The 10,676-nt window shown below is 44.0% G+C and overlaps 1 pseudogene; it reads left to right on the top strand.

The window, feature by feature from the left end:
- The first annotated feature begins 2,832 nt into the window (after positions 1-2,832).
- Positions 2,833-3,400, top strand: LOC138848976 (large ribosomal subunit protein eL18 pseudogene; annotated as a pseudogene).
- Positions 3,401-10,676: the final 7,276 nt, after the last annotated feature.

Raw genomic sequence — 10,676 nt, 5'->3', positions numbered from 1 at the left:
ACTAGGCTGTTGTGTTTGTCTCATGTACCACCTAACTGTTGCTATCAACTTTTGAGATTTGTAGTTGAGTTCTCAAAACCTTTACTATGTAGCTTTGGGTCTATCCCACACGTAGATGAGACCCAATATGATGCAGCTTTATCTACAGAATTTGGACATCATTTTTGCCAAGTCTCTCTATTCCAAGATTTATTTCGTATTGTCCACGATGCGGGAGTCGTTTGTTCTGATCTGGCCAGAAGCACAGGATTCCTCTGGGACTTCCAGCTGCCAGTGATGCAGCACGGTTCTCAGAATTGGAGCTGTTAGGAAACTGGCGCAGTTGTAGCCAGGTGGCCACATGGCCCAGCTGCCTGAGCCAGGCTCCACCCCCATCCTAATGGGATTCGCTGCTCCCGCTTCCCTGCCTGCCCCCAGGCGAAGTTTTAAAAGGGCCTGTTCCTGAATACGTGCTCTCTTGGCCCTTCTCTCCTGCTCTCTCTCGGTTCCTCTCTCCAGTCTCCTCCTCTGGTCTCTTGGCTCTTGGTTCTTCCCTTCTGCTCTCTGCTCTATCTTCTCTCCTTGCTAGCTCCTCTCCTCTCTGTTTCTCTCTTATATTCTCTTTCTCTCTTTTTCCTTCGCCGCCCCTTCACTCCGGTCTGTAGGGTGTTCCCCAATAAACCCTTTGCCTTACTCCAGTGTCTGGTGTGCTTTGCGACGGCTAACATTAAGATATAACAGGAGCCACCGTAAAACAAGGTGGGGGGATTATAAAAACAGGAATTCTCCTTCTTTCTGCCACTCTGCTTTCAAATAAATAAATCTTTTTAAAAATATTAAAAAGCAGGAATTCTCTAGCTATCACATCTTTCTCTGTCGTCTCCTCTATCCAGAAAGCCAAGGGAACACTTCAGTTCCGCTATAGGCCAACTTTTTATAAACCAAAAAAGTAAATAAATAAATAGAAGTTGGAGAGAGGGAAATAAAATGTGTGTGAGTATGTGTGTGTGTGTGTGTGTGAGAGAGAGAGAGAGAGAGAGAGAGAAATTACTCCTATGTTCTCTGGCCCACTGCAGTCTGTCTTTTCCCAGACAGAAAGAAGGAGAAAGACAGGAGTTGTCTCCTAGTTTTGGCTGTCTGCAATACAGATGACCCACCTCTATCAAGAGCATACCTTTGACCAAGACCAGGAGCAAAAAAATTGGGGAAACCAGGAAACTCACCCTCCCACGGCTCACACCTCTAGGTTTTGACCCTCCTCCCCATCTGTCTGCTGTGCTTTGCTTTTCAAACTCTTCAGATGACGCACTTTTGTTCTTAGTGGGACTGGGGAATGTCTGGCCCATGGGCCATGTAAGACCCACAAAATCATTTGGTCTGGCCCTGCCAATACACCCACAGGTGGGACACAAAATTCAAAACATCTATAGCAGGCTAATTTTTAACCTGCTATAGATACTTTTTTAACTTGATAACTTTGTATAGCCTGCGAATGATATTACAAATATCCAAAAGGCCCTTGACAGAAAATAGGTTCCCAGTTCCTAGTAGAGTTCTTAGCTGTAATCATCAAAGAGATAGGACTTTGTGGGCATACTCCATCTTGGCAACATCAGAAGTGCAGCCTACATACTTTAATTTTTTTTTACAGATTTCTTTATTATTTGAAAGGCAGAGTTCCAGAGAGAGGGAGGGACAGACAGAGATAGAGACAGAGAGGGGTTTTCCATCTGCCGATTCACTCCCCAGTGGCCACAGCAGCCGGAGCTAGGCCAGGCCAAAGCCTGGAGCTTCTTCCAGGCCTCCCACATGGGTGGCAGGGGCCCAAGCACTTGGGCCATCTTTTGCTACTTTTCCCAGGCCATTAGCAAGGGGCTGGATTGGAAATGGAGCAGCCAGGACACAAACCAGCACCTGTAGGGGATGCCTGCCTCACGGGCCGTGGCTTTACCTGCTATGCCACAATGCCAGCCCCAGCCTCCATACTCTTTGAACTTTTTTTAAAAGATTTATTTATTTATTTGAAAGTCAGAGTTACACACAAAGAGAAGGAGAGGAATAGAGAGAGAGAGGTCTTCCATCTGCTAGTTCACTCCCCAATTGGCTGCAACGGCCAGAGCTGGGCCAATCTGAAGCCAGGAGCCAGGAGCTTCTTCCCGGACTTCCACATGGGTGCAGGGGCCCAAGGACTTGGGCCATCTTCTACTGCTTTCCCAGGCCATAGCAGAGAGCTAGATCAGAAGTAGAGCAGCCAGGACTTGAACCACTGCCCATATGAGATGCCAGCGCTGCAGGCAGTGGCTTTACCCACTGCGCCACAGCACCAACCCCAAAACTACATACTTTTTGATCACTCCTTTATCAGACAATGATTTTGTAATTAAGTCTTTGGGTTCATTAAAAAAAATTGTATTATTGACAATTTGGAAAACATTTTAACTCTCTTAATATCAAGTAAATTTTTAAGAAAGCCGTCAAATGTGGGGAAAGGCCATCAGTTTGCAGTAAGACTCTTGTTTATATGTGTATTTTAAGATAGGCTTTCCAAGTTTTCATGTGTGGTGATTAATCTGAAATGTTCTTTGAATCAACAATTATTACCCATCCTTGATGCACTTGTGGTATTGATATATTGAGTTTTATATTACTTTTTTCAATATACAACCATTTTCTGTCAACTCAAGAAGAAATCTGAATCCTTTTTCCATGTGTTCATATGATTCTCATTAATTGGATTAGCCAACACTCCAAGAGCCTACTCACTGCTTCCACTTGGAACGTTTTCCCTTCTAGTTAAGCCCTGCTTTTGGTATGATCTCTCTTTGCAGACGTGGCCAGGCAGCAGGTGCCATCATGGGGGTCGACATTCACCAGCACAAATATGGAGAGGTTCCACGCAAGGAGCCCACGGGCTAGGGCCTGTACCTCAGGCGGTTGGTCAAGCTCTCCAGGTTTCTGGCCAGACGAACCAACTCCACCTTCAACCAGGTTGTGCTGAAGATGGTGTTCTTGAACCGCACAACTGGCTACCCCGTCCCTGTCCAAATGATCCTGAAGATGAAGCTTCCTGGCCAGAAAAACAAAACAGCTGTGAGGACCATAACAACCTATGATGTGCGGGTTCAGGAAGTGTCCAAACTGAGGGTGCGTGGCACTGCATGTGCCATCCATCCTCAAGGCAGGGGGCAAGACCCTCCCCTTCCACCAGCAGGCCCTGGACTCCCCCAAGGGCTCCGGCACTGTCTTGCTCTCAGGTCCTCCCAAGGGCCGAGAGCTGCCCTGGCATTTCCACAAGGCCCTAGGACCCCCACATAGCCACACCACCAGGGTGGCAGAAAGAAGGAGAATTCCTGTTGGCTCCAACAGTGGGAAGTTGGAGTGCACGAGAGACAGACCAGCCAGCCGTGCCTACAAAAACTAACCCTGTGCCCTGGGCTGTATGAAAATATTTAGGATGCTGAAAAAGAAAACAGAAAATTCAGTCACAATTTACTTATTGATGTCAGAATAATTTCAGTTGATTTCCTTGTTTGTCTTTTCTACATTTGTTTCATGCTCCATTAATTTTTTATCTGAACAAATGATGACAAAAGGAAGTCTCCTTCATATAATTCAAATAAGTACATCATAATTTTTTTTTTTATTTTTGACAGGCAGAGTGGACAGTGAGAGAGAGAGAGACAGAAAGGTCTTCTTTTGCCATTGGTTCACCCTCCAATGGCCGCTGCAGCCTGCGCGCTGCAGCCGGCGCACCGCGCTGATCTGAAGCCAGGAGCCAGGTTCTTCTCCTGGTCTCCCGTGCAGGTGCAGGGCCCAAGGACTTGGGCCATCCTCTACTGCACTCCTTGGCCACAGCAGAGAGCTGGACTGGAAGAGGGACAACCGGGACAGAATCCAGTGCCCCGACCGGGACTAGAACCCTGTGTGCTGGCGCCACAGGTGGAGGATCAGCCTATTGAGCCACGGCGCCAGCCATAATTTATTTTTTAAGATTTATTTATTTATTCGAAAGGCAGAGTTACAGAGAGGAAGAGGCAGAGAGAGAGAGAGAGAGGTCTTCCATCCGCTGGTTCACTCCCCAGATGACCGCAATGGCCAGAGCTGCGCCAATCCGAAGCCAGGAGCCAGGAACTTCTTTCAGGTCTCCCATGTGGGTGCAATGTCCCAAGGACTTGGGCCATTGTCTACTGCTTTTCCCAGGCCATAGCAGAGAGCTGGATCAAAAGTGGAGCAGCCAGGACTTGAGCCGGCAACCAAATGTGATACCAACACTGCAGGCAGTGGCTTTACCTGCTACACCACAGCACTGGCCTGATCATAATTTCCTTTTTTTTTTTTTAAAGATTTATTTTATTTATTTGAAAGACAGAGTTACAGAGAAGTAGAGATAGAGAGAGAGGTCTTCCATCTGATATTTACTCCACAGATGGCCACAATGGCCAGAGCTGCACCAATCTGAAGCCAGGAGCCAGGAGCTTCTTCCAGGTCTCCCACATGTGTGTAGGGGCCCAAGGACTTGGGCCATCCTCTACTGCTTTCCCAGGCCGTAGCAGAGAGCTTGATCGGAAAAGGAGCAGCTGGGACTAGAACCAGCGCCCATATAGGATGCCGGCACTTCAGGCCAGGGCTTTAACCCACTGCGCCACAGCACCAGCCCTCATAATTTTTTAAATATCTCACTGGATGTTCCAGAGTATCTCAGAACTGCCATTAAAATGATGCATTTGATCTTTATCAACTTTTAAAATAAGGTTTTGCATTTTTTATGTTGGGGTTTTTCTTTCAAGTCTTTGAAAAGATATTAAACAGGATTCAGCACTATGGGATAGAAAGTTAAAACAGCCACCTGTATGCCAGCATCTCATATCGACATGGGTTCCTTGCCCCACTTCTGTTCCTGCTCCCTGCTTATGGGCCTGGGAAATCAGCAGAAGATGGCCCACGTCCTTGTGACCCTACACCCACGTGGGAGACCTGGAAGAAGTTCCTGGCTCCTGGCTTTGGCCTGGCCCAGCCCAGCCCTTGCAGCCAATTGGGGAGTGAACCAGCAGATGGAAGATCTCTCTCTCTGTGGGTGGGGGTATATATATCTCTGTCTTTCAAATAACTCTTTCTTTAAAAAAAAAAAAAAGATTAAACTTGAACCATGTTGCATGATTTGATTCTATTCCCACTATCCAAGTACCATTCACAGTATAAGTATCTGGCTATGAGTTTTTTGTTGTTGTTGTTGTTGTTTGACAGGCAGAGTTAGACAGTGTGAGAGAGAAACAGAGAAAAAGGTCTTCCTTCCGTTGGTTCACCCCGAAAATGGCCACTACGGCCAGCGCGCTGTGCCAATCCGAAGCCGGGAGCCAGGTGCTTCCTCCTGGTCTCCCGTGCAGGTGCAGGGCCCAAGCACTTGGGCCATCCTCCACTGCCCTCCTGGGCCACAGCAGAGAGCTGGACTGGAAGAGGAGCAACCAGGTCAGAACCAGTGCCCCAGCCGGGACTGGAACCTGGAGTACTGGTGCCGCAGGTGGAGGATTAGCCTAGTGAGCCGCGGTGCCGGCCTGGCTATGAGTTTTCATAGCACAGTGTCAGGTAAGTTGGCACAACAGGCAATTAGGCCCACCCTAACCACAAAAGTAGCTGCAACCCATACAAATACATCCCTCTTAGGCCCAAAATGACACATCTGTAATTCAACTATCTCGGTTGGATCTCCAAAATGCCCGAGAAATTCCGAAGCCACCTGATACCAAGAGGAATAGTGCTGGGGGAAAGTCAGAATGCAGACTCAGCAGACATCGATGATCAGAGGTAAATGCCTTACTTGGCTGCATTCTGCAAACATTCATAACCTAGGAAACACATCATTAGAGTCTTTGCCAAGAAGCCTTCGAAGAGCTTTGGCTAAGGGGTTCTGAACTTCAACCTCCTTAGCTTTAGACTAAATCGGCCTCTGGAAGTTTCTTCCAAGCTTAATTCCGACTTCACCTCACTGCCTGGCAAATTGAGACTCTTCTTTTGGCGCTTGATTCAAATGTTAATAATTCCCCAAGAAAGGACTTAGTTTATTTTTGGCCTTTATAACAGACAGATCTGGGTTTCAGTCTTGGTTGTGTGAGATGCTATTTGTGTGTCATAAGCAAATTACTAACTTCTCTGAGTCTCAATATCTTCATCCATAAAAATATGAGTAAGAACGTATACCTTGCTGAGTTGTGAGAACATTTAGAAATTTAGTATTCGTCAATCCAATGTTGGTATTTTAATTGCTCTCATAGAATAGTGTGAATATTGACAAAATGTGCTTAAGAGAGGCTTATATTATGGAGTAGGTGTTGTGGCTCAGTGGGTTAAGCCTCCACTTGGGACACCTGCATCCCTTATCAGAGTGCCTGATTCAAGTCCCAGCTACTCCACAATTCCAATCCAGCTTCCTGCTAATGCACCCGGGAGGCAGCAGAGAGTGGCCCAAGTACTTGGGTTTCACTTGTCTGCATGGGAGCCCTAGATAGAGTTCCCGGCTCCTGGCTTCAGCTCCTAGCCTCTGCTGTTGTAGGCATTTGGGGAGTGACCCAGTGGATGCCAGATCTCGCTCTCTCTTTTACTCTGCCTTTGAAATAAATAAATAATATTTTTATAAAAAAAGAGAAAGGCTAAAATTATTTCTCTGCTAACATTTTATTATTTAGACAAGCAACAAGACTGGGACTAAGTAGGATTAAGCAGATAAGACATTTGCCTCAGGTACAAAACATAAGAGGCTGTCAAAAAGGCTCAGTAATCAATATAAATAATATTTTAATTCAATATTTCTTAGATCAATGCAAAAAATCTATGATATACAAAATATCAAAATTTTAAATACAGGCAGGGTCTGTGTTATCAACTTCTTTTGCCTCAGGCTTTAATGTGGCTTAGCTTGATACTAGTGATAAAAATTTGATGGAAATATTTGGAATATCATTTCTCTTTATAATTCAGAGGAAACATGAATGATTTTCTTTATTTTCAGTTGCTTTAACAGATGCCAATATTATTTTTTGTAGCATTAAAGTTGACAGTGGATAAATGTAAGTATATTGTCTTTATTTTAATCTTTAAAATTTTTTGTACTTTTAAAAAGTATCTTCTTATTTTGGGAATCTTCTAACAATTCCTATTGGAGACAAAGCCACTGTGTGTCTTCCTCCTCCTCCTAAGTCACATTTTTATTTACAATGAAGCCTTTTAAATTTCACTCTTAACTTTTACAAAGTGATTCATTTCAGAATACTTCAGACTTCCTTCACACTTGCTTTAGGCATTCTAACTAAAGATCAATAAATTGTTCTTATTTTCCATCTAAATTTTAGCCAAAATTTATTTATGACTGTTTTTATGAGATGGTGGAGATACTGCAAATGTTCTCCTTTATTTTTTAAGTCTCTGTTTATATACTTACTTATTTTATTTGAGAGGCAATAAGACAGAGAGAGACAAACAAACATCCCATCTACAAGTTCACTCCCGAAACAGGTTCACTCACTGGGATCTGGAAACACAAAGTCTTCCACGTGGGTGGCAGGGATCCAAATACTTGAGCCAACACTTGCTGTCTCCTAGAGTGCATTAGCAGGAAACTGTGGTCATGAGCCAGAGCCAGGACTTGAACTCAGCACTCTGATTTGGGATCTAAGGGTTCCAACCAGGCTGTTAACAGCTGACCTAACACCTATCCCTATGCTTCAGATGTGCTGTATAAGAAATACTCTCAGACACAGCTGATGGAAGTATAAACATATATGTGCTTCATGTGAATTGAAAACAACTCCTAAATTTTAAATATCATGACACATGCTACTTTAATAGTTTTTTTTTTAATAAGTAGTTTCATCCTGTTCTCTCTTTCTTGGTGAAAATATACTGGGTTGCTGGCTTCAGGTACCTTATACTTGGAAGGTGAAGGAGAAAAGACTACAATTTTTACATGGGGTGATATTTTAATGTTGTCTTGAGGTGTGTTTCCTTATTTTAAATATTGATTATAACCACAATTATAATCCAAACAGAAAGTGTTGGCAAAGTCTAATACATTTTGGAATTGCCTTAATTCTATACTTTGAAAATGAAGATAATGGGGCAGGCACTGGGGTGTAGTAGGCTAAGCTTCTGCCTGCGATGCTGGCATCCCATATGGGAGCCCATTCATATCCCAGGTGCCCCTCTTCCAACCTAACTCTCTGTTTATGGCCTGGGAAAGCAGCAGAAGATGGTCCAAGTGCTTGGGCCCCTCCCACCCACATGGGAGACAGAAGAAACTCCTGGCTCCTTCCTTCAGATCACTCAGCTCTGGCTGTTGCAGCCATTTAGGGAGTGAACCAGTGAATGGAAGATCTTTCTGTCTCTCCCTCTGTCTGTCTGTAACTCTACTTCTCAAATAAATGAATAAGATATTAAAAAAAGAAAATGAATATAATTTTATGTCAGATGTAAATAAATCCTCAAATGAAGAATAAATGAGTCATTAGACCACTGAGAATATTTCTCTTTTTTAACCTCTGTTGTTATTTTTTGAGATTTATTTATTTATTTAAGTGAGATCTCCAGAGAGGGAGAGACAGAGACAGCATCCACCAGATCACTCCCCAGATGGCTGCAAGGGCCAGGACAAACCCAGGAACCGAGAGCTTCTTCCGGGTCTCCTATGCGGGTACAGGGGCCCAAGGACTTGGGCCATCTTCTACTGCTTTCCCAGGCCTTAGCAGAGAGCTGGATCGGAAGTGGAGCAGCTGAGACATGTGGGATGCAGGCATCACAGGTGGCGGCTTAACCTACTATGCCAGAATGCTGGCCCCTGTGTTATCCTTTGAGTGGGTAATGTGTGCATATGATACAAAACTCATAATCTGCAAAAGCGAGTGCAGTGAAAATTAGGTCTCTCTTCCCTCCCCATTTCCTCAAGACTCACAGTTCCCTTCCCGATGGGAACAGAAGTGTGACCAGTTCTTAGACAGCTTTTCGGATGTATTTTTGTGCCCGTGTGTGTGTGTGTGTGTGTGTATGTATATATATATGGATATATATTTTACACAGAGTAGTTCATTCCTCACACTATACTGATTTATTCTCATGCTTTTTTAAAGGCTGTGTTACATTCAGTTAAAAGGATGCTGCATTTTTAACTTAGTCTCCTATTGATGGGCATTTAGCTGTTTCTAGTCTTGTCCAGTTGCAAACAGTACACAGGACACGGGTGTCCCACACAGCAGCTTGATCTGCTGTCCGCACTGTCAATTTGAAATCGTCATCCTTCCCATCACTGCTACAGAAGTTAACGTAATGAAAGAAAGCGTAGCACTAGAAACATAGCACTTGGAAAGTCTTAGGAGTTCCCCAGTTACTTCGTAGTGGTCATGTGGGAATTTACATAGCATCTTAAGAGTTCTAAGAGCAAAATATACTTTTGAATAGCATTATTTTGGGTGCTAGTATTTCTACTCACTACTCCCTGCACTGCCAGCCTCACCTAGAGAAACAACTCTCTCTAGTTACAAATAAGAGATGCCGGCCCATCAGTCAGACTGGGTGATGTAGTGAAAGATGTCACTGCTGAGCCCCTGGCTGCCCTGGCGGGTGGCACAGACTCCTGGAATTGAAAGAGAGCTCGCTGGAGGAGTCATTTAATCCAGAGCTCTCTTCCTGCAAGGCTGTGCCTGAAATGTCTAAGACGGATGGTTTGTCCTTAAAATTCACCAGAGACAGAGATCCTACAATATTCCTCGGGAGCCTTTTCTAATGTTTAATCACTATTACTGTCAGGTCAGTTTAAGCTCTTCCCGCCCAGTTTTTCTCTGCCAACATGGAAAACTATTGGTCAGCAACCCTCTTATAATCATCTTTCCAATATGCAAGGATGGTTACCAAGGTGCCCTGCAGTGTTGTTTTCTTGAGAATATATCATTTTATCTCATTAATCATTTAGATTATTTTCACTAATATATATACTATATATTACATATATCACTCCTAATGTGGCATTACAGTAAACTCTGAATTGCAATGTGTTTTATTTTAATAATTATAGGGCACTTTCACTTATTCACTAAGTACTTATTTTATGCTAGCACGAAAAAGATAGGCAAATCTGCTCACATAAAATATATATTCTAGCAGAAAAAAACAATAATACATCCATAGGCATGTATATCACACAGTAGGCATATCTATAGGCATAATATCACAAACATTATAAGACTAAAATGACTTGTATTACCTAGAAAAAGGCTAGGCTGCTGTGATACAGGAAGTCAATGATAATTCAGTGGTTTGAAAACAGGATGGGCTGCTCTTATGTACCAAGGTAAACATTCCAGATCATCCAGCAGCTGTGCTCCAAGAAGTCATTCAGAGCCCCCACCCCCCACCCCCAGCATGTTGCATCACCATTTCCTAAGGTCATTTTCACTGTGGCTTAGGATAAGCTCCCATCAATAGCAGGGAATAAAATGTCACGGATGAGGCTACTCTAAGGCTCAGAAGTAGCACATACCACTTCTGATCCATTCTACCAGAGAGAACACGGGTACATGGCCATCCTTGGCAAGGGAGGCTGGGAAAGGCAGCCCAACCATGTTCCTAGGAAGAAGACAATGGATTTTGGGCCCTGGTTGTATATTGCAAGCAGCCTCAATATTTCTTCCCAGACCCCTTTGTGTTTCACCTCCAAC

This window comes from Oryctolagus cuniculus, chromosome 3, assembly GCF_051225735.1.
Source record: "Oryctolagus cuniculus isolate XC-2025 breed Fujian yellow rabbit chromosome 3, ASM5122573v1, whole genome shotgun sequence".
Lineage (NCBI taxonomy): Eukaryota > Metazoa > Chordata > Mammalia > Lagomorpha > Leporidae > Oryctolagus > Oryctolagus cuniculus.
Note: the sequence above shows the minus strand (reverse complement) of the source record. Positions and strands in the feature narration are given on the sequence as shown.